We start from the raw sequence: 27986 nt of genomic DNA on the forward strand, positions 1-27986 counted from the left end.
AAATTGAACCATGAGTTCAGCTCTACCATTCACTACCGGGTGAGCTGGCGATGCCAATGCGTGTCAGATGCCGCGGTCTGCCAAGTATTGTTCAAAAGCTAAGGCGGTAAATTGTGGCCCATTGTCAGAAATGATAACGTCTGGCAGACCATGCGTTGCGAAAAGTCTATTTAATTTCTTGATGACAGCTTCTGTGGTGGTTGTCTTCATTGTGCTCACCTCGAGCCAATTTGAATAAGCGTCAATAGTGATTAAGAAGGTGTGCCCCTTGGTTGCCCCTGTGAAGTCAATATGGATGTGTGACCAAGGGCCTCTGGGTGTTTCCCATTCTAATGGTGGGGCCTTAGGGGGAGCTGAGCAAATCTCTTGGCATCTGTTACAAGCGTCGACCCAGGTTTCAATTTGCTTGTCCATGCCTGGCCACCAAGCGTAGCTCCTGGCCAGGGCTTTCATGCGCACAATACCAGGTTGCCCGTCATGCAGCAAGTCTAAAACTTTTTTTTGTAGTGTCTCTGGTATTACTACCCGGTCTCCACACAACACAAAACCTTTTTGCGAAAAGAGTTCAGTTTGCTGGTTTTTAAACGGTTTAAAAAGTTCGTTTGGCTCGGTTTCTGGCCATCCCCTCTCCACCCAGCTGAGAACTTGCGCCAAGCGTCTGTCCTTCCTAGTTTCGTGGGCGATGTCTTGCACGGTTACTGGTGGCATGGGGATCGTTTCAATTTGCAAGACTGGTAATGTGGGTGCTTGCAAGTCTGGCAAGGGGGAGTGGCTTAAGGCGTTGGCGTGCGAGATTGTCTTGCCAGGGCGATGTATCAATTTGTAATTATAAGCAGCAAGAAATTCAGACCATCTTGTCATTCTAGGTGACAAGATGTGTGGAGTGGGTTTGTCACCTGCCAATATGCCAAGTAGGGGCTTATGGTCTGTAATAATGGAAAATGTCCTACCATAAATGTATTTGTGGAATCTCTTTACTGATGAAACAATGGCGAGGGCTTCTTTGTCCAGCTGGCTATAGTTCCTCTCTGGCTTGGACAATGTTCTGGAAAAGAATGCAACGGGGGCTTCCGTTCCATTTGGTAAAACATGGCTCAGGATGGTGCCAACCCCGAAAGGCGATGCATTGCAAGTAACAATCAGAGGTAGCGTTTCATTGTATTGCATGAGGACTGCGTCTGAAATCAAAGGTTTTTTATCTGGTGGAAAGCATGCTCTTCTCTCCGTCCCCATATCCAGGAAGTCTTTTTATCAAGGAGTCTATGCAGAGGTTCTGCGACAGTCGCTTTCTGGGGTAGAAAAATGTTATAGAAATTAATGAGTCCGAGGAAGGCTTGGAGGTCCGTTTTGTTCTTTGGTCTGGGGGCGTTTTTGATGGCTTTCAATTTTTTATCTGTGGGGTGAATTCCTTGTTTGTCAAGGAGGTAGCCAAGAAATTCAACCCTTTCAGTGCATAATTGGCACTTTTCCTTTTTCACCTTGAGGCCAGCGTCTTTGAATTTCTGTAGGACTGCACTCAGTCATTTTTCCAATTGTTTTTTGGTAGGGGCTGCTACCAGGACGTCGTCGAAATAGGGCACGACTCCTTTAATTCCCTGCAGCAATCTCTCCATTAGACTTTGAAAAATGCCCAGTGTGACACTGACCCCAAACTGGAGCCGGTTACATTTGAACGCCCCTCTATGTGTCACTATTGTTTGGGCTTCAGCAGTTTCAGCATCGACTGGCAGTTGTTGATAAGCTTGAGCCAGGTCGAGCTTTGCAAAGATCTTGCCACCCCCTAGTGAGTGCAGGAGATGTTGGACTACTGGCACCGTGTAGGCGCTTTGCTGCAATGCATGGTGGAGGGTGGCCTTGTAGTGACCACAAATTCTCAGGGAGCCATCAGGTTTGATGGGGGTGACAATTGGGGTCTCCCAACGGGCATGATCGATGGGTTCTAACATGCCTTGTGCTATTAGTTTGTCTAATTGTTCGTCTATTTTAGGCTTGAGTGCAAAAGGCACTCGGCGCGGCTTGAGACGGATGGGAGCAATGTCAGGGCTGAGATTAAAGGAGATAGGGGACCCCTTGTACTTGCCTAGATGTTCACTGAAGACTTCTTCGAAGTCCTGGATGAGCGTTGTTTCCCAGTTTCCATCTTCTGTGTGGTTGATGCCTGCCATCTCGATCCCCAACGGTGCGAACCACTGCAACCCGAGTAGGCTGGGCCTGTCTTTATCGACGATTGTGAGTGGTAGGATGATGGTGTGGTTTCTGAACGAGACTTGAAAATGTCCAGTGCCAATGACCAGAATACGATTACCTTGATAGTCTCTTAATATTAGCTTCTGGTCGCTAAGCTCTTGGTGGCGGATGTTGGGAATTAGTCTTTTGATGGTCCTCCAGGAGACCATAGAGAGGGAGGAACTTGAGTCTACCTCCATGGTGCAAGGCTGATTCTCGATGTTGACCTCTACACGTATCTTTCGTGCGTCTATTGATGAAGAGTGGCCAATGGTGACTGTTTGGTGTGTTTCTTCTCTTCTGGGTGCCTCGATGAACTTCCTGGGTCAGCTGTCCCAGTTCCATCGGCTGTCATTATGGCGGTCCCGGTTTATGGTGGGGGTGCCATCTCTTCTTCTTGGGCTGTTTCCCCATCGTCGGGGGCTGGAATTTTGTTTGTTACGGCATACTTTGGCAATATGCCCTCGTTTTTCGCAAAAACGGCAAACAGCATCCAGGAACTTGCATTCGGAATGCAGGTGATTTCCTCCGCAGCCAGCACATTGGTAACTTGACTTACAACCGCGCCAGTCTCGTCGCTCGCGTTCCGACTGAACTATGTGAATTTCTTCCTCTTCGCTGTCAGAGGGGGATTTGATGTCGCTGTGGTGGGTGGATGCTGCGTGTTTGTCTGCTGCGGTTGCCGTCTCGCTGGTGGGTTGGTGGTCATTTCCGTTTGAACACCGCATTCGCGCTGCTGACTTATGGGTGGCCTCATCTGTGGTGGCTTCGGCTACGGCGTCAGTGAGGGAGATGTCTCCTTTAGCCATCAGTCTGCTTTGGAGAGTTGGGTCTTTCAGGCCAAGGATGACTCGGTCACGCATGGCCTCGTCTAGATTGGCGAATCCGCACAAGCCTCCTAGGTCCCTCAGGTCAGCTACGAACTCTCCAATGCTCTTGCCCTCACACTGATCCCTCTGGTAAAAGTCATGCTGATGGATGAGAATCGGCACCGCCGGGGCATAGTGGTTCCGGAGGATGGGAGCTAGGGTATCCCAATCCATGGTCTTGACGTCTGTTGGCTTTGCGAGCACCTTGGCCATTTTAAAAATGGCGGGTCCACAGTGTGTTAGAAAAACCGCTCACTCCTTGCTGCCGGTGGTGTCCTTCAGGTTGTTTGATTCCAAGAACATTTGGAAACGATCAATGTAGGACTCCCAGTCCTTGCTGGCCAGATTGAATGGTGCGGGTGGCACGGCGCTGCTGGCCATCTTGCAGGTCATCTCTGGCACATGCTAGTCAGCTCTGTTGTCTTAGTATCCCACCTTCGTCGCCCATGTTAAGTCTGGGCGGTGGGTCCCAAGGAGAGATGAGACTCAAAATAGTGACAACAGCTCTTTATTAGGAAACCAGATACTGAGACAAGACTCCCAGCCGAGGCAGCTCCTTTTATAGAGCTGGCTGCGGCTAGGCAGCCTATGACATGCATTTGAGCTTGCCGCGCTTGGTTTTACCCAATTGCGGCAGCCGAATAAGAACCAATCAGAAGGCTTACTTTTGTCCAATCAGGGCCCGGCTTTTCTGGACCAATAGGAATGCAGGCCTACAAGCCTGCTAGTATGGAACACTTTCCTTTGCCCATGATGTTTCCTGCTATTCCCACACTGTCTGGGAGGCAGGCTGTTCATCTGCACCATTTCCTGTGCTTCCTGGAGCTTCCCGCTTGCCTCTGAGCCTTGAATGCTCTCTATCTTGCTGATGACTTCCCAACACTTCTTCTCCTTGTAGCACTGAGCTGCTTGGCTTTTGAAATCCAATGCTACTTCTCTGGCTGCAGAGCCAGAGCACTCTCAAAATCCAAGAGAGCTGATTTCAAAAGCCAAGGAGCTCAGTGCTACAAGGAGAAGAAGTACCAGGAAGCCATCGGCAAGTATCACAGGGCGTTGTTGGAGTTGAAGGGGCTGGCCTTCCCTCTGCCACCAGCTGTGGGAGGAAGGTAAGGGCAAGGTAAAGTCAAACTGCTGCCCAGGCAAGAGCTGCCAGATGGGGTGGGTGAGACTGCAGGGCAAACTTGACTGGAAGTTCCCATCCCTTTGTTTGTAAAAAGAGGGAGAGGAGAAAATTCCACCACCATCCCACCAACATTTCTGGGCAATGCAGGGCCAGGTACAATCATCTCTTCATGCACTGTACCTGGGAGTGCTTGGAAGGCTCAGACTTGGTTGTCTTGCAAGGCAGCAGTGGCCGATGCTGCTAGGATCACCACTCAGGCAGTGCAGCCCAGGCTCCAAAGTTAAATCCTTCCTTTTCTTGCAAGTGCATGCAAACATCATTAAAGGGAGTAATGGTGAGTTTTGTAAGCAGAAAAATTGGGATGAAAACAATGTATTCCAATTAAATTAGAAGTGGTTCTTTGTGAAGGATCTGTGAAAATTTTGGAATATTGCAATAAGGCCCAAGAAAAAAAAATAAAGCAGAAAGGTTTAATTAAAAGAGAAGAGAAAGAATAGTAAGCCATCCACTAACTGAGTGCTTTGAAAATGCCTTTCAAATATGTTTTCAACTGTAGGACTGGAAATATTTGCTTGACTTTAATGTTCAAAAAGTATGCTTTAATTTCAAAACTTTATCAGTATAAGCAGAGATGTATTCTTCAAGTCCTTAGCAAAGGGTTCTCTGTCCAATTGCTGGGTGGGCATGGCCATGGTGGGCATGGCCTAGTCAGCCTCCTACACCATGGTTGGGGGGCATTTTTACTTCTTACCACTTCCCTGGGCTCCGGAGGCTTTTCTTGAGCCTCCAGGAGGGCAAAAACATCCTACCTGGGCTCCAGAGGCTCTTTAGAAGCTGGAAACAGACCCAATTCTAGCCTTTCTGAACTTCCAGGAGGCCCATTTTTTGCCCTCCCTGAGCCTCCGCGCACGCCCTGCATTTACCTGCATCCAAAATGGGCCATGTGGGGACTCCTGGGAATGGTGGAGTGGGGTGGGCGGGACCAACCAGGAGTGGGATTGGGGGGGGGGGGTTCTCTGAACTGCACAGAATCTTAATTAGGGGCTCTCCTGAGCCCCCGAGAACCCCCAGCAGTCCATCCCTGCTTTATGCCCACACATTATTTTTTATCAACATTTTGACTTAAACAGAAAACATTCAAATATGGAAATTAGGATTTAAAAGCATGAACCTGGATCAGATTGATTTAGGATTTTGAATGATGCATTATATGGTAATAATTATATTGTAATTATTTATGCATATTTAATATTTTGCTTCTGTTGCTATTTTAAGATGCAGTTGTAGTCATTGCAAGTTGTAACCATGCATACTCATAATCCTCATGTTCAACAGTTTCCACTGATACTATCAAAATCTGAAAGATGGCAAGTGAGCCCTGTAATTTGAGTTCCCTCCTTTTAAACATGTATCAGCATGGCACAAATGTAGCAGGGGGGATGTCAGCCTTCCTGGGCAATTAGGAATTTTATTAACAAACCACATTACTCACTGTCAGCAGGTAAGATAATGATTTATTGCAAATGCATCCCATCCAGATAGGTGACAACAAGAAAAAAGATCTGTATAAAGCCAGTGCTGAGAGCAACTGCCTCTCAGCACCTATTATCTACATACCCCACGCTTCCTAATTAACCTAACATCCGCCCACCTGGCTAATTCCCCACGCCTCCTCCCCACAGGCAACTCCTCCCATTCCACTCCCTATGCGTGCAACCCAACACCACCACCCTCTGCAGCACTCCTCCCTGTGTCAGCAGCCACCCTCCAACAGTGTTCAAACAGCAATCTCTCAAATGGCCTTTTCTCCGTCTGGAGACCAATCGCCACTGTGTGCCTGATGAAGCAGCCACCCCCCAACAGCATTCAAAACAGTTTGCACCATGCGCCCAACAAAGAAAGCCCCGCCCAGCTGGAATTCGTCGTGCACTGCCACTTGACAACCAGTGATCCTCCAAACGGCCGCCCGAACAGCCCTTGGCTCAATTAGAAGACCAGTGGACCATGACAAATGTAGCAGGTCAGCAATGTATCAAACCACGTGTCAGGCTTCATGCTGGGTGCTGAATTGCTGAAGCCCGACAGGGTGCCCCCTCTACCACAGCTCCGTCTGCAACATAGCAAATATGTTTATCATAATGACCCTAAGTTAGCGCATCTTTCCCATCCACTTTCATGGGATGTGATCTATGGAACAGTTTCTTTAATCGAGGTTCTGATACATTGGTGCATGGGACCCATGAAGTACCTGTTATGGGATAACCCCGCCAGTGAACCAAGTATTGTAGTATCCCCTGTATATGATGGGAATCAAGTATTTCATCGATTTTGTAATAGTCGTCACAAACTGGACCTGGGTTTTTTAGTCTTTGCTCTTGTCTGGTCATATCAGCAGGTTTCAGTAGATTAATGTGAAAGACAGGATGGACTCTTTTGAAGTGAGCCGGTAGTCAAAGACATATGGTAATAGGGTTTATCACCCAGATTATTGGAAATGGTCCTATATATTTTGGACCTAGTTTTTTACTAGCTAAACCTAGATGTATATATTTAGTCGGGAGATACACCCAATTTCCCACTTTATATTGGATTTGTGGGGACCTTTTTTTTATCTGCTTGTTTGTTATATTCTCTCTGTGCTTTGTTAAATGCCGCTTGTACTGCTTTCCACGTGCTTCATATATTATCTTACCATGTGTTAACAGTACCTGCCTTGTGATGTTTATGTGGCTATTCAGGCATTGGAACAAACTCGGTATCATATGTGATGAAACATCTCAAGTATTGTTCAATGGTAGCATTAGCTCTCTCTGCCACCCTGTTAGTACAAGGATGATAAGCTGTACTCAGTTCTTGTGTTGAACCAATCATATGTACAAAGTCTCTCCAAACTTTTGCAATAAATTGTATCCCTCTATCTGATATAATTTGTTGAGGTACTCCATGTAACCTATAAATGTGTTTTATGAATAGATCGGCTAACTTTCTGGCTGAGGGCAATCCTTTACAAGGAATAAAATGCACCTGCTTCAAAAATAAATCAATTACAATCCATATAACATTGTATCCATGATTATCTAGTAACTCAACTATAAAATCCATGCCAATGTCCTGCCATAGTTTTGTTGGTTCAGATTCAGTTTGTAGTCGACCCTCTGGTTTACCGATCTTTGTTTTGTTTACCACACAAACAGGACATGATTTTATATACTTCTCTATATCTGACCTCATAGCTGGCCACCAAAGCTGTCTTTTTGCAAAGTGTAGGGTTTTTAAAAACCCGTAATGTCCTGCCTGTTTAACATCATGATAATGTTTTAACACTATTAATCTCAATGGGTTAGGTACATATATCTTGTTTCCTCACTATGCTATACTATCCTGCATTTCAATCTGGCTTTGACTGTTGATAAACCACTGATCTTCCACCAATATAGTAGGTAAATCGGTAGTCAGAATCATAGTTTATAATGAGTCAACATGATCTATGCCTGATATAAGGGGTTGAATTGTATTATCCCATTGACTTTTATACTGGGGAAGGCGTGATAAGGCATCTGCCATAAAATTCTTCCCAGCTGGAACATATCTTAATGTGAAGTCAAATCATTTAAAAAATAACGCCCATCGAGCTTGTTTCTGAGATAACCTACGTGAATTCTGAAGTTCTTCCAAATTCTTGTGATCTGTCCACACCTCAAAAGGGTGTGGACCCCCTTCCAGTAGATGTCTTCATGTAAGTAATGTCCACTGAACAGCAAATGCTTCTTTCTTCCAAATTGCCCAATTATGCTCAGCGGAACTAAATTTCCGAGAGGTATAGGCACACGGTTGTAATATTCCTTCCAAGTTTTTTTGTAACAAAACAGCTCCCACCGCTACATCACTGGAGTCTGCCTGAATAACAAATGGTAAGTTGCTAGCCGAATGTTTTAAGGCCAGTTCCTGAGCGAATAGACTCTTTAAATTATCAAAAGCTGTCTGACATTGTACTGCCCATGGTAATATACTACCCGGTTTTGGCTTCTCACTCCCCATAGGTTTAGTTTGCAATAGGTCAGTCAATGGGAGGGGAATATTGGAAAATTGTGGTATAAATTGTCTGTAAAAATTGGCAAACCCCAAGAAACTTTGTAGTTGTTTCCGTGTGGATGGGGCTTGCCATTGCAACACAGTCTCCACATTCTTGGGGTCCATTTCTATCCCATGTTCAGAAAGATGAAAGCCACGATAGTCAGAAATACGATAGCAAGTAGTCTAGTTGTTTGGTGTCAAATTCACATTTAGACAATTTTACGTAAAGTTGGGCCTCTAACAATTCCTTGAGTACCTGCCTCACTAATTGAATATGTTCCTCCTCTGTGTTGGAGTATATTAAAATGTCATCTAAATAAACTAATACACCCTTGTACAAATGGTCATGAAGAATGGTCATTCATGCATTTATCAATTGCATGAATACTGCTGGGGCTCTTTGCAAGCCAAACAGCATTACATTGTAGTAATAACTGCCGAGTGGACAATTGAACATTGTTTTCCACTTGTCACCTGGACGAATCCTTACTCGGTAATAAGCCTCCCTTAAATTGAGCTCGGTGAAAATCTGTCCTTTCGCCAGCTTAGCTAATAAATCTTTGATTAATGGTAGGGGTACAAGGGCTCTACACAAATGGTGTTTAGACCTCCATAATCAACACATAAACATAGCTCTCCATCTTTTTTTTCATGAAATAATACTGGAGCAGCCATGTGAGATCTACCCGGAGTGATGATTCCCCTTTTAAAGTTTTTTTTAATGTACTTCCTCATCTCCTCTAGTTCTTTCGGAGTCATCGAGTACATTCATGGTTTCAGTAGTTTTGCTCCCGGTACTATCTCTATAGAGCAATCCATTTTCCGATGAGGAGGTAAAGAATCAGTACCTTTCTGTTTGAACACATCTGCCAAATCTTCATATTCAATAGGGTATTGCTGTTGTGACATTTTCTGTTCTTCTTTCACTAATTTATTGGAGGATGGTCATACCACATCAAGTATAATTGGATGTGGTCCAATCGCTAGGTGTATTTTGTGAAAAACCCCTTCCCAGTGCATCACTGGCTCCTACTTATCGAGCCAAGCTAAACCCAAGATCAAGGCTTCACTCATGTGGGAAACCACCATGAAAGATATCCACTCCCAGTGCTCTCCCATCACCAGTTTGACAGACTCTGTTTGGTGGGTTGTCGGAACCCCACCCAATAGAGATCTGTCCACCTGTTCAAATTTGATAGGAGTGCCCAGTCAGATCTTCTGTAATCGAACTTGTCCACCACCACCTGAGTTATTAAGCACCATGTACTCCCTGAATCTATTGATGCTCCCAACCATGTCCCCTTATTAGCACATGTATTCCACAGAGCAACAGGAATAATAAAAGGACGGATGAGCCTACTTACCATCAGATCATCAGGCACCTCGTCCTCCATCTCACATTCCTTCATGGTGGTAGATGGTATGATAGATGTCTTTTCTACATCCTGACTGATTGGTGGCTGGATCACTAGTCCTCTAGCTCTCTCATGCTCTTGCCAACCTCGACCTCCCGATTTAACTCTGTGCAACGTTGAAGCCACCTGTGGATCCCTAGGTACCAACAACAGTGGTAGGGGACAGTCCATCGCCCAGTGTCCAGGCCTATCGCATTAGAAAACCTCATTGCCCTTCTGCCACTTTGGCTTTGGGGCAGTCTGATTGAAAGCCTAGTCACCGAGCCCACAACCTTACACTGTGGTATAACTCCTTCAGGCCTTGAATTCAATCGATGTAGTCCATCATCCAGTTCAATAGCTACTTTATACCATTCTATTAACATTGTAAGCGAATTCCGATATAAACAAGCCTGGTTGAGTTTATTGTCTAGTCCTTCCTTGCATAAGTGGATTAATAAACTTTCTGGCAGAGGAGGAAGTTTACCAACCACTTGGCGAAAATCATCCACATACTCCTGGCCCGTCCGGCCCTTTTGTTTAATAGCCAGCAAACTACTCTGCTTGTTTCTCAGTTGTCCTATCTTCAAAACATGTTCGCAATGTGGCCAAAAACCGTGCAATATTTTCTAACTCAGCTGCTCAATGGCTATACGTGTCTGTGTTTGGTTAATTGGTTTAATTTGGTTAACCACAGATACTCCTATTAATGTTAGGTATGTATGCCTTCCATCTATTTAAGGTCCACTCCTACTGATCTAATATATAAACTATTTAATGCAAGAATCCTTGCAAACAAAATGCCTGAATTCCTTTTGCTCTTGAGCACATCTCTTCCCTGCCCCAAATTACACATCTCTATTTACATTGTTAACGGTATTGTGTCATCAATAATATTTACATTTATTTCTATACATTAATCCTTATTCCTATGTTCTATCCACTTATATCATCTATCCCATACCGCATTGTATTCTGATTCCTCCTTGCCTTTTAGTTCTATTGTAAGTTTGTTCATCTTGGCACATTCTTATATTTTTTGTATTAACGCCTCGTCGACTGCATGTTTTCTAATTTCCAACCCTGGACAAAAACTATCCTTGCTGTTGTTACTATATGCAATATGATGTGTTGGATTTGCTTACTAAAGTTTGGGTTTAAATTTGATATTCTGAAATCTCCTGTAACCATCTTTGTACTTTCATCCAATATTTTCTGGCTTTGGGGCATTGCCATCACATATGAAAAAATGTTCCATCTTTCTGTTTACATTTCCAGCACTCTGATTTGATATTTGGATACATTTTTGCCAATCTTGCTGGCACTAAATGCCATTTATAAAACATTTTATACTGATTTTCTTTTAAGCTGTTGACAATGTTAATTTGTAGTTTTTGGTCCATATTCCTTCCCAATCATCTAGTTCTATACTGTGACCTATATTCTTTGCTCAAGCTATCATTGGTCCCTTCATTATTTCTTCCTCCAGCTCCACTTCTAGTAAATAATTATACAATCTTATATTTTTTTCTTCCTTACTTATCAACATTTTATCTAATTTTGTAATTCCTTTTCAATTCCGTGTTCCTCTAAGTCCTTTCTATATCTCATCTGTATCTGTAAATATGGCCACCAATCCACAATTAAACCTTGTTCTTTCAGTTCTTCATTTGTTTTAAGATTCCCCTGACTGTCTAATAGTTCTTGATATCTAATCATTTTCTTTGTATCAATTGTATTTGTATATATTGTTGCCTCCATAGGTGAAACCCAACCCACTAATTTCATGTAGTGTTTTCTCTTTATTTTTTCCCATGTTTCTATTAATGATTCTCTTATCTGATGTCTGTAAAAATATGAGTGTCTTATTTCTTTTATCTCAGAAGAAGGCCATCCTGCTTGTAAATCATAACCTTCAATTGTTAAGATCCTTTTATTTTTTTAATTTATCCATTCTCAAATCCATGTTAGGACCTGATAGTATACTTCCCATCTTGGGAGTCCAAAGCCACCTCTATTTCTGCTATCTTGTAACATCCTTAATTCATGTTTCTTACCCAGCCATATAAATTTTGTAACTATTCTATTTAATTCTTCAAAAAATTTCTTATCTAATTTTATAGGGATTGTTTGAAAACAGTACAATAATTTCAGTAAAACATTCATTTTTACCATGGCTATTCTTCCTAATAGAGATAATTGTAATTTCTCCCAAATTATTAGATCTTTCTTTATTTGTTGTATCAATTTCTTATAATTATCTTCTTTTATAGAAGAACATCTCCCTTTTAGCCAAATTCCTAAATATTTAATCTTTTTTTTCAATTTGCAATCCCATCTTTTTTGCTAAATCCCTTTTTTGATTTTCTGTCAAATTGTTGGCTAATATTTTTGTCTTTCTCTATTAATTTTCAATCCTGCTACCATCCCATATCTTTCTTCCTCTTATATCAGATTATTTCCTGTCTCTATTAATTCCTCTATGAAAAACACAAAATCTTCTGCAAATACCTGTACCTTATATTCCTCTTTTTTAATCTTCAATCTTTTTATTTTGGTATTTTGTCTAATCTGGGCTAGTAGCATTTCCAGCATTAAAATAAAAAGTAGAGTGACATTGGACATCCCTGTCTCATTCCTTTAGTTATTTCAAAACTCTCTCTACTATCTCCATTTATTATTACCCTGCCTTTTTGAGTAGAGTATATTGTATCTATCATTTTTCCAAATTTCATTCCAAAGTTCATATCCTTGTTAAATCAAAAACTGCCAATAAAGATTGTCAAGTACTTTTTGGGCATTTAAAAAAAAATAGTGCCACCTGCTTTTCTGGATGGGCTTTGTAATATTCTAAAATATTTAACACCATTCTTGTATTGTTCTTAAGGTAGAAGGTAGAAAATCGTCTGGAAGGTAGAAAACCATTCTGATCAAAGTGTATTATTTCATTCAATACTATTTTCAACCTTTCAGCCATTATTGTAGTAAAATTTTTGTAATCAGCATTCAACAGCAAGATTGGCCTGTAATTTTAAATTTGTTTATGGTCTGTATCCTCTTTTGGTATTAAGGAGATGTATGCTTCAGTCCAAGATTTAGGTGATTTAACTTCTTCCATTACATCATTATACAATTCCAACATCACTGATTCAAAACATTAATATAAACACTTATATACTTCTGCAGGGAGTCCATCTGGCTCTGGAGTTTTATTGCTTTTCTGTCTTTGCACTACTTTTTTCAATTCTGTAACTGTTATCTCTTTGTTTAACATTTCTCTCTGTTCCTCTCCTGTTTCTGGTAGTCTGTTCTTCTTTAAATATTGTTTGATATTATCCTTATCCACTCTTTCCTCTTATACAATTCCTCAAAATAATTTTGAACTATTATTTTCTTTTCCACCATTTGGTATGGTAGTTTCCCATTTTCATCTTGTAACTCCAGATCAACCTTTTCTCTCTTTCTATTTTTAATTTGTAAGATAGCCATCTCCCTGGTTTGTTAGCATATTTGAAAAAATTATGTTTCACCATTTTCAAGCTCCTTACCCTTTCTTCCTGGTCTATCACATTTAATTTATGTCTGGTTAAGGCCATTTCCCCCTTTCACTTTCTCATCTTGTGGTTTTCTTTGTAATCTAGTTTCTAAAATTTTGATCTCTTCCTGTAATACATTTTGTTGTTGCCATTTTTCCTTATGTCTTTTAGCCATATATGCTATCATTATTTCCCTTAAATATGCTTTGGCCGTATCCCATAGGATCTGCAATGTTGTTTGTTGTTCTGTGTTTTCCTTGAAAAATAATTCTATTTCTTTTTCATGTCATATCAAAGAAGGGTGTTGGAAATATTTTCCTTTTCTTCTTGTTTTTTGTTTTACTAATATAATCTTTTTCATGTCCACCATTGCATTATAGTCTATATAGTCTATAATCTACTATACATATATTTCTCTGTCCTGTTTCTATAATTTTTTCATGTAGTTTGCTGTAAAATTCCTTCAGATTTTCTTTTCTTTTTTTTTTAGAAAAAACATTTATTTGACATACATTTAAAACAGACAAATATATATGTGTGTGTGTGTGTGTGTATGTGTGTGTGTTTTCTGAGGTTTTCGCGGGTATTTGTATGTGGATCTTTGGTTATTCGGGTTTTCTCCCGCGTAAAATTGGAAGTATCTAGGCGACGTTTTGATGAAGTCTCATTCATCATCTTCAGGCTTGTGTCTTCGGCTTTGTGCTTCTCAGAGTAATGTGAGCACACCATGAAGATGCGGCATGACCACGAACGTGAAGCCAAACAGCAGGATCACAGATCACCAGCTCAAATCCCCCAGCAACTAAGACTAACCTGAGCACAACCAAGCCCCCACCTGAACAGAGAACACCCCCAGCCAATCAGAACACAGCCAAGCCCCCACCCAATCAAGTCACACCCCCACTAGCAGTTAAAAGGAAGAAGCAGCTGCAAGCTCATATTACTCCGAGAAGCACAAAGCCGAAGACACAAGCCTGAAGATAATGAATGAGACTTCATTGAAACGTTGCTTAGATACTTCCAATTTTACATGGGAGAAAACCCGAATAACCAAAGATATATATACATATACATATACATTTACATTTACATTTATATTTATATATATATATTTACCTGGAGCCAAGCTGCACTAAAGGCCTCCAATAAAGTAACACAATGTTGCCAGCCAATCAAGATACAAAAAGAGCCAAAAAACAGACAGAAGATATTAGAAACATCAATCAAGCAGAACACAGCAAACTCCAAGACCAATAAACACAGACCAAGACTCCCAACCAATCAGGATGAAGAAAAAACCATTCTGGCACAGCAATAGGCTGCCCCAAATTTAAATCTGAAACCACTGTAAAAGTCTGACTCACAGATGAACACTATACAGAAGCCTGATGATGGCAGATGAGATTCTGTCGAAATGTTGCTACAACTTTAAAAGCACAACTACAATAACGTGGGAAAATACCCGAATAAAGCTGAATGCCATACATGTAAGTACCCGCGAAAACTTAAGAAAATCATATATATATATATACATACATACACACATATATACATACATACATACACACACATATATACATACATACATACATACATACATACATACATACATACATACACATATATACATTTTACAGCATATATTAAGCAATGGTTAATTTTCATTTAGGGCATAGATTGTCACTAATAGCATTGGTCTTTGGCCTATCTGTAACTCAGTTATCAAAATTCTTCATGTCGGCATATTTATGTACCGCTTTTATTGCCTCCTTAATATATACTGCTATTCCTCTCTGTTTTTGTTCTGCCAAAGCTGTACATAATATTCCTAGTTTCGGGTGTTCTGGACCTTTCCTATAGTGTTCTTTGATATGTACTTCTTGTAATCACACTATATCTACTTTTTGTTTTGCTAATTTTGTTAATATTTGTTTTCTTTTGGTAGGTGAATTTAATCCATTAATATTTATCAATATCAGCCTAATTTCTTCTTTCATTATCCTACTTGTAGATTGGTCTCTGTCTTCTATTATCATATTCCCTCTTCTTCCTTTTGTTCTTAATCATACTCCCTCTTCTTCCCTTTGTTCGTTTTCTTCCTTGCTTCCTTCTTCTTCTATTTCTCTTGCCTCCTGTTGCTGGTCCTCCTGGCTTCTAGTTTCCAATTCCTCCTTGCTACTACTTTCTCCTTACACTCCCACAATTTGGTCACATAGCTCTTGTGCCTTATCCAAATTCTCTAATCTTAATCCTCCTCTCTTGCCATGATACCAGCATCCCCTCTGGAATTAACCACCTGAACATTATGTTTCTTTTGATCAATTGTGTTGCAAGGAATTTATAGTCTCTTCTCTGTTCTTTTACTTTTTGGGGGATCTGTTTCAGGATTTGTATCTCTTTGTCCTTATATATCAGAGGTTCATCTCTCATTATTTTATATGGTATATCCCTTACTTTTTTCCTGGTAAATCTGACATGAACTTCTCATGGCAATCTGTTATGCCTAGCATAATTGGTGTGGGCTCTGTAAACTTCATTGATTTCGTGTAAAAAATTCTTATTTCTTATTTCGCCATGATGGTACCGAGGTCTTCATCTTTATTTTCCATAATGTTTTGGAACTTCAAGTAGAACACTGTGCAATCCATCTCTAAATGAATAACTGATTCTTCTAATTTCTTATTTATTGTTATCATTTTTTTTGTCCACCAATTCAAATTTTTTCTGGGTTTGTTCTGATCTAATTTCTACTGCCTGTACTTTTTGTTCATTTTTCTCAATTTCTTGTTGTATCGTACCTATTTTGGTGTCCAATTTATTAATTTATTTTCATTTCAACATGGTTCTTTGACATATTTTCCTGCATCCTCATCATAGTTTCTTGGATCGCCAATAATGTTGTCTGCATTGTTTGTATATTTGATGTTACACTTTGTGTTTTTGCGCTCAGCATTCCTTTGATTGACCTTTGGCCTGATGGAAATGAGACTTCCTTTACTTCTCATTCCATCATTCTGGATCCCAGGTTGCAGTTGCTCATTCATAAATCAAACCACAAATGATTGTAGCAAATTGCTGAATTTACCACTAGATAATGTTGAATTAGCATTATGTAATCCAAAGCCATCACTATCCACAGGACCAGGTGGTTTATGTGATTTTTTTCTTGAGAAAACTTGCTATCGTCCTAACTGAACCTTTGCATACAATGTTCAAAGTATAATTTTGAACTAGTTCCTGATCTACGGTCATCAGCTATAGTTATACCAATTTTTAAAAAGGGTGACCCTAGTTCAGTTGAAAATTATACTCCAATCTCTTTGTGTTGTGTTACATGCAAAGTTATGGAATCAATTATAAATCAATCCATTGTTCACCAACTTAGAGACAAACAACTTGCTATCTGACTATAGGTATGTATGGCTTTAGTATGGCTTTAGGAAAAGCTTGTCTTGTAATTTACAATTTTTGCACTGTAAAAACATCTGGACTATATGTCTTGATCAAGGCAAAGCTGTAGATGCAATTTACATAGATTTTTGTAAGGCTTTTGATACAGTAGTACATGATAAACTGCTGTTAAAATTAAACTCTTACAACCTTTCTGGTCAAGTGGATTGCTGCTTTCCTGTCTAATTGAGTGCAAAAAGTTAAAATAGGGAACTCACTGTCTAATCTTGCATCAGTCAACAGCGGTGTTCTGCAAGGCAGCATCTTAGGTCCCACACTTTTCTTGCTCTATATCAATGATTTATGTGATCAACTTAAAAGCAATTGCATCTTTTTTGCTGATGATGTAAAATTATTCAATACTACAGATAATTCTGTTGTTTTGCAAAGTGATCTTTATGTCTAAATGGTCATCTATTTGGCAACTTCAAATTTTGATCAATAAATGCTCTGTCTTACATATTGCTAAACATAATCAGAATGTCAAGTATAAGCTAGGTGGCATTGAACTAGCTGATGATCCTCACTTTGTCAAGGACCTAGGTGTACTATCTCTAATGATCTATGCTCCAAAGTTCACTTTAACAGCATTGCTAAAAAAGCATTAAGAGTTGTAAATTTAATTTTGTGCAGTTTTTTTTTCTGGAGACATTGTATTGCTAATTAGATGTTATAAAACTTTTACTAGACCAATCTTAGAATATTGTTCAACTGTTTGGAATCCCCACCATATCAGTACAATTGAGCAGATTCAGAAGTATTTCACGAGAAAAATCTTGCACTTGTCTGTGTACAATAGAATTCCCTATGCTACTAGGCTTGAAATTCTCAGTTTGGATAACATAGAACTGTGTCACATGGTCAGACCTAGGTATTGCATACAAAATTGCAGGTAGTAATGTTTTACCTGTAAATGACTTTGTTTGTTTTAATAGCAATAATATGCTTGCTAACAACCACTTTAAACTCAATGTAAATCATTCTAAACTTTATTTGTTTGTCAAACATGTACAAGATAACAAGTATAAGTGTTATGTCCTGAGGACTCTAGGAGTTCTCACTCAGGTCCATTCACTTTGCGGGGGCGTTCTCCCCTTTACCCATTGGTTGGTTCTCCCCAGCAGCCAGCTATAAAAGCAGGCTGCGGGGTCCAACCAGTCGCTGATCGCTGCGAGCCAGTTCCCGGCTTGGCAAGCACGGTCAGCCCTTTATTGTTATAATAAAGTATTGTTGCACTCATGCTCTGGTTCAGCCTCTCTTTTCCCAAACCTAACACTGGCGCCGAGGATGGGATGGCTACCAGAAGCACCTTGCAACCGCTGAGTCACTAGCCGCCGATCCGCAGCCAGAGAGAGCGATCGGCGGCGATAAAACAGCGCTGATCCGCAGCCAGAGAGAAGCGGTCAGCAAGCAAAAAGAGCAAACAAAAAGAGCGAATGCTGGTCCGCTGACAGAGAAAGCGGCCAGCAAGCAATAGAAGCGAACACTGATCCGCAGCCAGAGAGAGCGGTCAGAGCGAAAGTTAGAAGCGTCTGTAGCCGCTGTTAGCCCAGCTACAGGGAAAGTGAAGCGCTGCTGAGCCGCAGCTGCTCATTGTTTAGGCGCGAATTCAAACGGCTGTCATTTTGAATTTCAAACCTAAAAGGCACAGCACGGTGCCGTAGTCAAGTCACTAACGCCCACTCAGGCGACCGAATTCAACGCCGCCAACGGCTGATGGCCAAACTTGGCTAACCCAGAGAGAGAGAGGACCACGAAAAGCCTCTCCAGAGCTGAAATCACTTGCCTGCCACAGGCACTAGAGCATTTTTCTGCTGCCCCAGAGAGATTTTTTCCACAGGTTGTTCTACCGGCCCCATCACCATGAACTCCAATCCAGTCTTCCCAGCGTTCAAACCAGATGAGGAGAAGTGGGAATCATACAAGAACCGCTTTAACCATTATATAGATGCAATTGGACTTGCTGATGCTGGAGAACATCGGAAAAATCGTATTTCTGATCTACTGTGGGGCCATCGTCTTCGATACTGCCACAGCCCTCGTGGCTCCACGTGAGTTGAAAAACGTTCCTTGGTCAGAGCTACTTGAAATCCTCACTAACCACTATTCCCCCAGGCCCTCACAGATTGCCAGGAGATTCACCTTCCGTATGAGGAAGCAAGCGGACAAGGAAACCATTAATCAGTATATAGCTCTCAGAACAGCAGCATTGCATTGTGGGTTTGGAACCTACCTGGAGGACATGCTCCTCGATCAACTAGTCTGCGGGGTCAAGGACCTACACCTTCAAAGCGCCTCCTCGTGAAAAAAAGACCTCAATCTCGCACAAGCAGTCGAGGAGGCCTTAGCAGCAGAACTGGCAGCGCACTCAGCCACCAAATCCATGGCCCGACTGCCAAGCTGACATCAATTCCAGTCCACTCCGAGGAGGTGGTAGCAGAGGAATCCCTGAGTGATGAAAACGACGTCCACCACCTCTCCAACGACAGACGGCCACAGGTAGGGACCCAAACAAGAAAACATCGGTCCACCCAAGCACATCACCCTGTGCCTAGCCTGTGGGGATCTCATCTAAGGGCCACCTGCAAGTTTAAAGGAGCCACCTGCAATAACTGCCATAAAAGGGGGGCACATCGCGAGAGTCTGCCAAGCCCCTCAAAGCTCAACACAAAGGCACCCCCGCCTCACACTCGGGGCCGCACAGGCAAGTATTGAACTGTCGCACACATCACCGTGCCAAGCACACTTGCCACACTGTTAGTAAAATCTCTCTCTCCGTTTACTTAGAAGGTAAACCGTGCCGCATGGAGGTTGACACAGGGTCAGCGCTCTCAATTATCTCATGGAACACCCTCAAGAGGCTCCAGCCCAGCCTATCAACTAGCCGGCTCCAGAAGTGCCAGTTTAGCCTGAAGGACTACCAGGGGAGGACCATTCCTGTAATTGGCAGAGGCAAGTTCCTTGTCAGTTTTAGAGCTTTTAAAGGTCACCTACCTCTAGTGGTAGTTAACGGCAATCTCCTACCTTATTGGGGCTCGATTGGTTTCCCCATCTCGGCCTAGGGCTAACAGGAGTCCATGCTGTCTCAACCTCAGACACTGACTCCTTATTCGCTGATTACTCAGATGTATTCAGCGATGAGCTGGGGTGTTATAACGGTACCCCAATATGGTTCTCAGTCGACCCCCAGGCAGTACCAATCAGGCTAAAACCGCATAGGGTCCCATTCGCTATTCGGCCAAAACTAGATGCTGAATTGGATAAACTATTAAAACAAGGGGTCATTGAGCCAACAGATTTCGCCAAATGGGAGACGCCCATTGTCACACCCCTCAAAAAGGCGGTAGCCTGAGAATTTGCTCGGACTACAAGACCACAATCAATAAGTTTCTACAAGTTAGCGCTTACCCAGTGCCCGTCATTCAGCATTTATTACACACTTTTGAACCTGGCAGCATTTTTGCCAAATTGGACATGTCTCAAGCGTATCAACAGTTCCCTGTTGATAACCAAACAGCGGAACTCCAGACCATCATCACTCACAGGGGTGCTTTCCGATGCAAGCGTCTTCAATTTGGCGTAAGTGTTGCCCCAGGTATCTTTCAATCCTCATGGAGTGGATTTTACAGGGCCTCCCTGGTGTAGTACCCTACTTCGACGACATCTTAGTCTCGGCCAGGGACAGACCCCAACTCTTCCAGAGAGTTCGAGCAGTGTTAGAGTGGTTCAGACAGCATGGCCTCAAATTGAAAAAAGAAAAATGCGCCATTGCCACTAGACAGGTGGACTTTCTGGGTTATAAAATTGACGCCTCAGGCATTCACCCCCTGGAGTCCAAGGTTAAGGCAATTCACGAGGCACCCACTCCAACCTCCAAAACTGAACTACAGGCGTTCTTGGGGCTATTAAACTTTTACGCGTCTTTCTTGCCCCATAAAGCATCAGTAGCCGAACCCCTACACAGATTACTGGATAAAAAGTCACCTTGGCACTGGGGGCACAAAGAAGACCATGCTTTTCACGCCGTGAAATCACTACTCACGTCAGAGGCGGTACTTATTCAATTCGACCCCAACCTTCCTTTAGTCCTGGCAGCAGACGCATCCCCTTTGGAATTGGGGCAGTATTAAGCCACAGGCTTCCCAATGGCGCCGAGGCTCCCATTGCCTTTTTCTCCAGGACGCTCTCCGCAACAGAGCGTAATTACAGCCAGATCGATAAGGAAGCTCTAGCAGCTGTTGCAGCAGTGAAAAAATTTCACAATTTCTCTTTGGCCATTTTTTCGAGCTGGTCACAGACCACAAGCCCCTCCTGGGTCTACTAGCCGGAGACAAACAGACCCCTCAAGTCCTTTCCCCTAGGATGACGAGATGGACCCTCTTCCTAGCAGCCTACTCCTACAGACTCTTACACCGGCCAGGTAAAACATTGTCCCACGCTGGCGCTCTCAGCCGCTGTCCCTTGCCGGCTCCAGCTGAAGACCCTGCTCCTGTCCACGCCATTTTCGAGGTAACCCAATTGGACCTCCCCATCACTGCCCTGGACATTGCTGCTAAAACCAAGGCAGACAAAAGCGCTCGCCCAGGTGCTCGACTGGGTGAGGAGGGGAGTGCCGGTGGCAATGTGGAAAACAAATTCTCACCTTTCAAGACCCGCATGCAGGAGCTGTCCAGTTTGCAGGGCTGTCTACTATGGGGCACTCGGTGGTCATCCCGACCTCACTACGTGCCGGGTCCTGGAGGCGTTGCACGAGGGACACCCTGGCATCGTGAGAATGAAGGCATTAGCACGCAGCTCACGCATGGTGGCCAGGCCTCGGCGAGGATGTTGTCAGTTGGGTAAGTTCCTGCAACATCTGCCAGGAATCCCGTCCGGCTCCTCCCATTGCCACCCCTACTAAATGGGAGAGCGCCAGCGCTCCATGGTCCAGAATCCACATCGACCTGGCCGGCCCCTTGCATGGGAAAATGTTCCTAGTGGTCGTGGACGCCTATTCTAAATGGATTGACGTTGCACAGCTATCCACGACCACCACACAAGCAATCACCAACGTATTAACACGCCTGTTTGTTACACACGGGCTACCCGACTCCATTGTCTCCGACAATGGCCCACAGTTCGCATCAACCGAGTTCAGCCGTTTCGCTGCCAACCTGGGTATCCGCCACATTTTCACAGCCCCATTTCATCCTGCCAGTAACGGATTGGCTGAGAGGGCCGTCAGGACCACTAAAGAAGCCCTGGCTAGGTTCAGTAAGGATGACTGGCACCACAAACTCTCGCGTTTCCTGATGAGCTAGCATTCAACTCCATGTTCAGCCACCAACAAGTCCCCAGCTGAGCTCCTGATGGGCAGGGCGTCTGAGGACTGTATTGGACAGACTTCACCCACAATACTGCCCTGACTCTCCCTCGCTTCCACATCGGGGTTAGACATTTTATCTTACAGGAGCCAGTATTCGCGAGGAACTTCGCTGGAGACCCCTGTGGATCCCGGCGAGATCGTGGCCATCACCGGACCAAAGTCGTATCGGGTCAGACTGGAGGATGGCCGGGTCTGGAGAAGGCACCTGGACCAGCTGCGTAGGCGCCTCAGCACCCACACTAGCAGGGACCCAGAATCACAAAGCGACGGGAGATCTCAACATCAACCCCACATCCACATCCTTCCCGGCGACCAGTACACACCAACAGTCAGTCCAGAAAGCCCGAGCATGGACAGCGGCGCCCAGACGGTGGACCAGCCCGATCCAGTATATGGGAGCACGTCCCCAGTGACCAACCCTACGAGTCCCGGGCCTGCCCGAACCGAGGGGCACGTTGATGACACATACCCGGCTCTGCCTTCCCAGACAGGCTCTGAGCGGACAGTCAGCGTTCCAGAGCTGCGCCGTTCCGGACGCCAACATAAACCTCCTGCCTACCTCAAGGACTATGCGTGTTCGCATCTGGGGGAAGGGTGTTATGTCCTGAGGACTCTAGGAGTTCTCACTCAGGTCCATTCACTTTGCGGGCGTTCTCCCTTTATCCATTGGTTGGTTCTCCCCAGCAGCCAGCTATAAAAGCAGGCTGCGGGGTCCAACCAGTCGCTGATCGCTGCGAGCCAGTTCCCGGCTTGGCAAGCACGGTCAGCCCTTTATTGTTATAATAAAGTATTGTTGCACTCATGCTCTGGTTCAGCCTCTCTTTTCCCAAACCTAACAATAAGTATGAACATAAACAAGAACAAAGGAAGTAAATACAGAAAAAATGGAGACAGTAAGACAGGGATGGTAGGCACGCTGGTGTGCTTATGCACACCCACTTTAAGGACCTCTTAAGAATGGGGTGAGGTCCACAGTAGACAGTTTGAAAGCTGTGAGGGGTTGAGGCTGTAACAATGGAGTTGGGTAAGGCATACCAGGTTTTGACCACTGTGTTGCTGAAATCATATTTTCTACAATCAAGTTTGGAGTGGTTTACCTTGAGTTTGTACCAGTTGTTTGCCCGTGTGTTGTTGTGATTGAAGCTGAAGAATGATTATAGCAGACAATTTTGTGAACTATGCTTAGATTGGACCACAGGAGGTGCAGTTCCAGATTGTCCAGGCCCAAAATTTCAAGTCTGGAGGCATAGGGAATTCTATTGTGAGTGGAGGAATGGAGTACTTTTCTCAAGAAATACCTCTGAACCCGCTCAATTGTGTTAATGTCTGATATACAGTGGAGGTTTGAGGTAGATGAACTGTATTGGAGAATTGGTCTGGCAAAGGTTTTGTATGCCCTAGTTAACAATTCAATGTTGCCCGAGAAGAATCTTCACAAAATAAGGTTAACAATTCTTAAAGACTTTTTGGCAATGGTGTTACAGTGAGCTCTGGGTCTTAGATTGTTTGAGATAAGTACTCCTATATCCTTGACAGAGTGAGGAGTGTCTATGATATTGCTTCTGCCTAACTTGTATTTGGTGTTCTGATTTTTTTTTGCCAATGTGAAATTTGGAGTTGCCAATTGTGTGACCATTTTGACACATAGTCAAGGTCACTTATTATCAGGACCTATCAAATTCAATATCAAATGTAAAGAGGAATGTGTTATGTATACATTATTGGTTTTGTATTTTCAAATTTGTATGCTTTTAATTCCTGTAAATAAAGTTTATTTAATTTTTTTTTTTAAAGGTCACTTTGCAGGGCAGCAGCATTGTTGGTGGTGTTAAATAATTTTACATCATCGGCAAAGAGGACCCAGCTGCTTTTAATGTTGTCACATAGGTCATTGATGTAAAGCAGAAAGACACTGCTTTGGGAGGCATTGCTATTAACTGGTGCTAGATTTAATAGGGCCTTTCTATTTTTACCATTTGTTGCCTGTTTGACAAGAACTTGGTTATCTATTTGTGCAGGAGTCCAGAGATGCTGTAAGTACTAAATTTCAGCAGTAGTTTGTCATGCACCACTGAATCAAAGGCTTCTCAGAAGTCTATGTAAATTGTGTCAATTGCTTTACCCTGGTCTAGATGTGTGGTCCAAATATTTCTGCAGTGTGGGAGTTGCAGATTATAGGATAAATTTTTCCTGAAACTAAACTGCTTGTTAGAAAGTAGGTTGTTTGTTTCTAAGTGTAGGATGATTGGTTTATAATTGATTCCATGACGTTACCGGTGATGCAACACAGTGAGATTGGTCTGTAATTTTCTACCAGACTAGCGTCTCCCTTTTTAAAAGTAGGTATGTCCATGCTAATGACCATATGACCCTAAGTCGGGCAGGGAGCTGGTTCTGAAAGATACCTCATAGATTGTACTTAGAAGTTTGGCTAGGGTAGTGGCAAGCTTTTTCAAAAAGTAGGCACATAATCCCCTTGGTTTTAATTTTTAGGTTTATTTACCTTCTATGCCCAAGCAGGTTTTTCAGATTTCCATCAGCTATTTCCGTAGGGAAGGAGAGTGAGAAAAAATAACTTTCCCTTTCAAAACTTTCTTCCGCCGCTTGCAATCTTTTCTGGGAAACAATGTAGCAATCAAAAAAATCAAATTTCCAGGTTTTTAAAGGTTCCTCATTGTCCCGGTTCAGCCGAAGAAAAACTTTCCCTTTCTTCTTCCTGCACGATCTTGTCCAGCTGCAGGCTTCTTTGTGGTGGCCATTGCTGACTGCCACACCACCGCCTTGGGAAAAGGGGGTTTTGCTGGCTGGAGAGGGGTCTGCGACACCCCCAAACCCCTGTCTGGATCCCCCCCTGTCTTCAGCTGCCTCTACGGAGCAGCTATATCCTCCAAATCCATCTGGATCGGAGGCACCAAGGCAGCGAGCGCAGCAGGAACCACACGGAATCGTGAATCCCTGCCACCGCCTAGCCTGGCAAACTGGAAGTTAAATTAAAACCAAAGGGATAAAAGATTTTGGAACATTGGAATTTAAAATTAAACTTTACTGCTATAAGTGGGAAGGAAGAGGTAAAAAACTTATTCTAAGATTTCACTGAAGAAGACTGTCTGGAGTTTATAAGACTTAGAAATATGTGCTAATAAGGCTTCCAAAAAATCATTTTGAAATTGTAACTTAACTTTACCCCAGGAAGAGAAATTAGACAAAAAAGAAGAGGAAGAAAGTGTTAAGGAGACAGTTTGTTCTGATTTGGACTGCTTTGTGACTTTGTGATCTTTGGGCAACTATCTTTTGAAAGACTAAAAACATTTGGGTTGCTTTAAAAAAAAATAGAAAATGACATTATCTGTGGAAGAATTACAAATGGAATATCAAAAGTTACAAGAAGTGGAGCAAGAAGGCAAGGGCTCTTCTGGATCTATTTTTCACTTTTTGGAAATGACGATTTTTACTTACCAAGAAATACAACAACAAAAGGACTGGGATGATGAAGAAGAAGCCATCTTTAATGGACAAAAAGTTATAGTTGAGGAAAAGAAAAAAGAGGGAGTGAAAATGGAGAATTCAGAACTTAAAAAAGCAACCAAGAAAGGGAAAAATAAGATGAAAAATCGATACAATGTCAGAAAGCAACAGAAAAGAGAAACACAACACAGAGAGAAGATTAAAAGAGTAGAATTTGAGAGATGGGGTGGGGGGGCAAAAAGATTAGAGTTGATAAGAAAGGAAGGGGAAAAGGAAAGAGAAGCCATAAAGATTTAAAACAAGATGCCAAAAACCAGATTTTTTTTTAAGAGATAAAGGGTAAGAGTTATTAAAAAAATGATTTTGCAAAAGTACATAAGATTGTATTGTAGATATTAGTATTTGAAATTGAGTTAGAAAATTGAACTATTATATGAGTTAATAATGCATTAAAGGGAGTGTAGAAAAAGTTTAAGAGTTAACAATAGAGTTTAATACTTTATCGAATATTGTTTTTATTATATTATAAACTCAATTCCTTTTCTATGTTTGTTTTATTATTCTAAAATGTATTACTTAGAATGTACTAAGCAAAATCAGTGTGGAAAGTATGTATTATTTCAAGTGTTAAATTTAGGGGAAAGATAGAAAGTTTTCATGCTTCAACCAGTGATTACAGGAGAAATATTGTATTAGAAAGAAAAGATAAATAGATGATTGAAAGAGAACGGACAAAGGATACAAGTATAATTATTATTTAAATTGAGACGAAATAAACATAATAGAATTAAGAGAGTGAATAGAGGAGAGAAAATATATAGAAAATACAGAATGCTAAATAAGATATGTAATAGTATACTAAGTGAATTTGATTTATGTCTGTACAAAAAGAGGTAACCCGGGGTAAGCCGCTTTCCAAAAAGGAGTTATATGTATTTATGTTTTGTGTTTTGTTTGTCTATGTCTGAATTAATCAAATTTTAGAAGAATGTAAGAAGAACATTGGAAGAGAATAATGAAATTGTAAATAAGACAGATGGATATAAAGAATATATATAATTTAAGGCAAAAGAAATATAATTGAATAGTAGAAGGAAAGGGAGAAATAAAGAGAAGTTGGGATAAGATATGAAGTTGAATAGATAAGATAGATATATATATTAAATTGTGTTTCTATGGAAATGTGATACTTTGGAATTATTCTGTCTGTAAATAAGATGTTTTATTGGTTTTTTCAGAAAAGATGCCTTATGTTATTACATTCTACATTTAGTTTGTTTATGTGTTGTCTTTGTAAAAATATAATAAAATTTGTTTTAATAAAAAAAAGTAGGCACATAATCCATTAGAGTCAATAGATAGGAATGACTTTAGGTTACATATTGCTATAAAGTCAATATGTAGTAAATCATTACAATTTGTTGTGGTGTGACTAGGAAATGGTGGGCAGCAGCTGTTGCTATCAACAAAAACTGAACTGAAGAATGTATTAAAGAGGTTGGCCTTTACAGCTTCATCATTATAGTCTTCCCCGTTAGGCCCTTTTAGGGGTGGGATAGATTTCGAGTGTTTAAGTTTGGCATTAATGAAATTATAGAAAGCTTGGGAAGAGTTCGAGTATAACAGCTCTTCCTCCTGTTTGGAATGGTGATTGGTACATCTGGCCTTTATCTGGTGGCATAAGGTTTTGTAGTGGTTTTTAAAGTTGGCTACATAACCAGTTTTGTTTTCTCGCCACAAAGATTATTTTTTTTGATTGTAGCTTTCTTATTGGTATGGGTAATTTGTTTTTATTTTTGGCTTTAGGGGTTATTTTGGTACAGATAGATTAATGACTCTATTGAGCAAAAAAGTGTTATAAAAGTCTTCTGCAATATTACAACCTGTGAACAGGAGGTGCCAATCAAGGGATGTGAGGTCAGCAGCTATGAGATCATAGTTGGCTTTTTTATAGTTATAATTTGGAGTCCCATCATTATGATCCTCTTTGCAAGGGGACAAGTTGAGACAAAAATCAATCATGCTGTGATCACCATTAGAAAAAGGTTCTTTAACTTGTAGGCCATAACTTGAGTTTAAGCTATTGCAGAAAATGAGTTCTAAGCAATTGTTAAGCCTAGTGTTGTTCATTGCCAACTGCTCCAGCCTCAGAGTTGTAACAGCATTGTACAGGGTTGCATGTATAAGTTCGGTTGTACATTTGTTTAGGGTCCAATTAATAAGAGGTAGATTGAGGTTGCCTAGAAAGATAAGAGGGTGTGGGAAGGAAGCTGCCCAGGTTAGTAGTGCAGTTAGCTTGTGTGTATGACCAAGGTCATAATCAGGAGCTCTATAACATATTAAGAAATGAAGTGTGGTATTTAAGGACAGCTTATAGACAATAGTCTCAGGAAGAGTAAGCTCCTGAGTAATATTAATATTTTTCAGACCTAGGGACTTCTTATAGAAAATAGCAACCACCCCCTCTACAATTATCGTGGTCAT

The 27986-nt window shown here is 41.9% G+C and overlaps 1 pseudogene; it reads right to left on the bottom strand.

Moving 5' to 3' along the window:
* Nucleotides 1-3858: 3858 nt before the first annotated feature.
* LOC148124073 (uncharacterized) lies at nucleotides 3859-27986 on the bottom strand (annotated as a pseudogene).

The sequence above is a fragment of the Pseudonaja textilis genome, chromosome Z, assembly GCF_049901715.1.
Source record: "Pseudonaja textilis isolate UNSWEBS1 chromosome Z, rPseTex1.2, whole genome shotgun sequence".
Taxonomy (NCBI): Eukaryota; Metazoa; Chordata; class Lepidosauria; order Squamata; family Elapidae; genus Pseudonaja; species Pseudonaja textilis.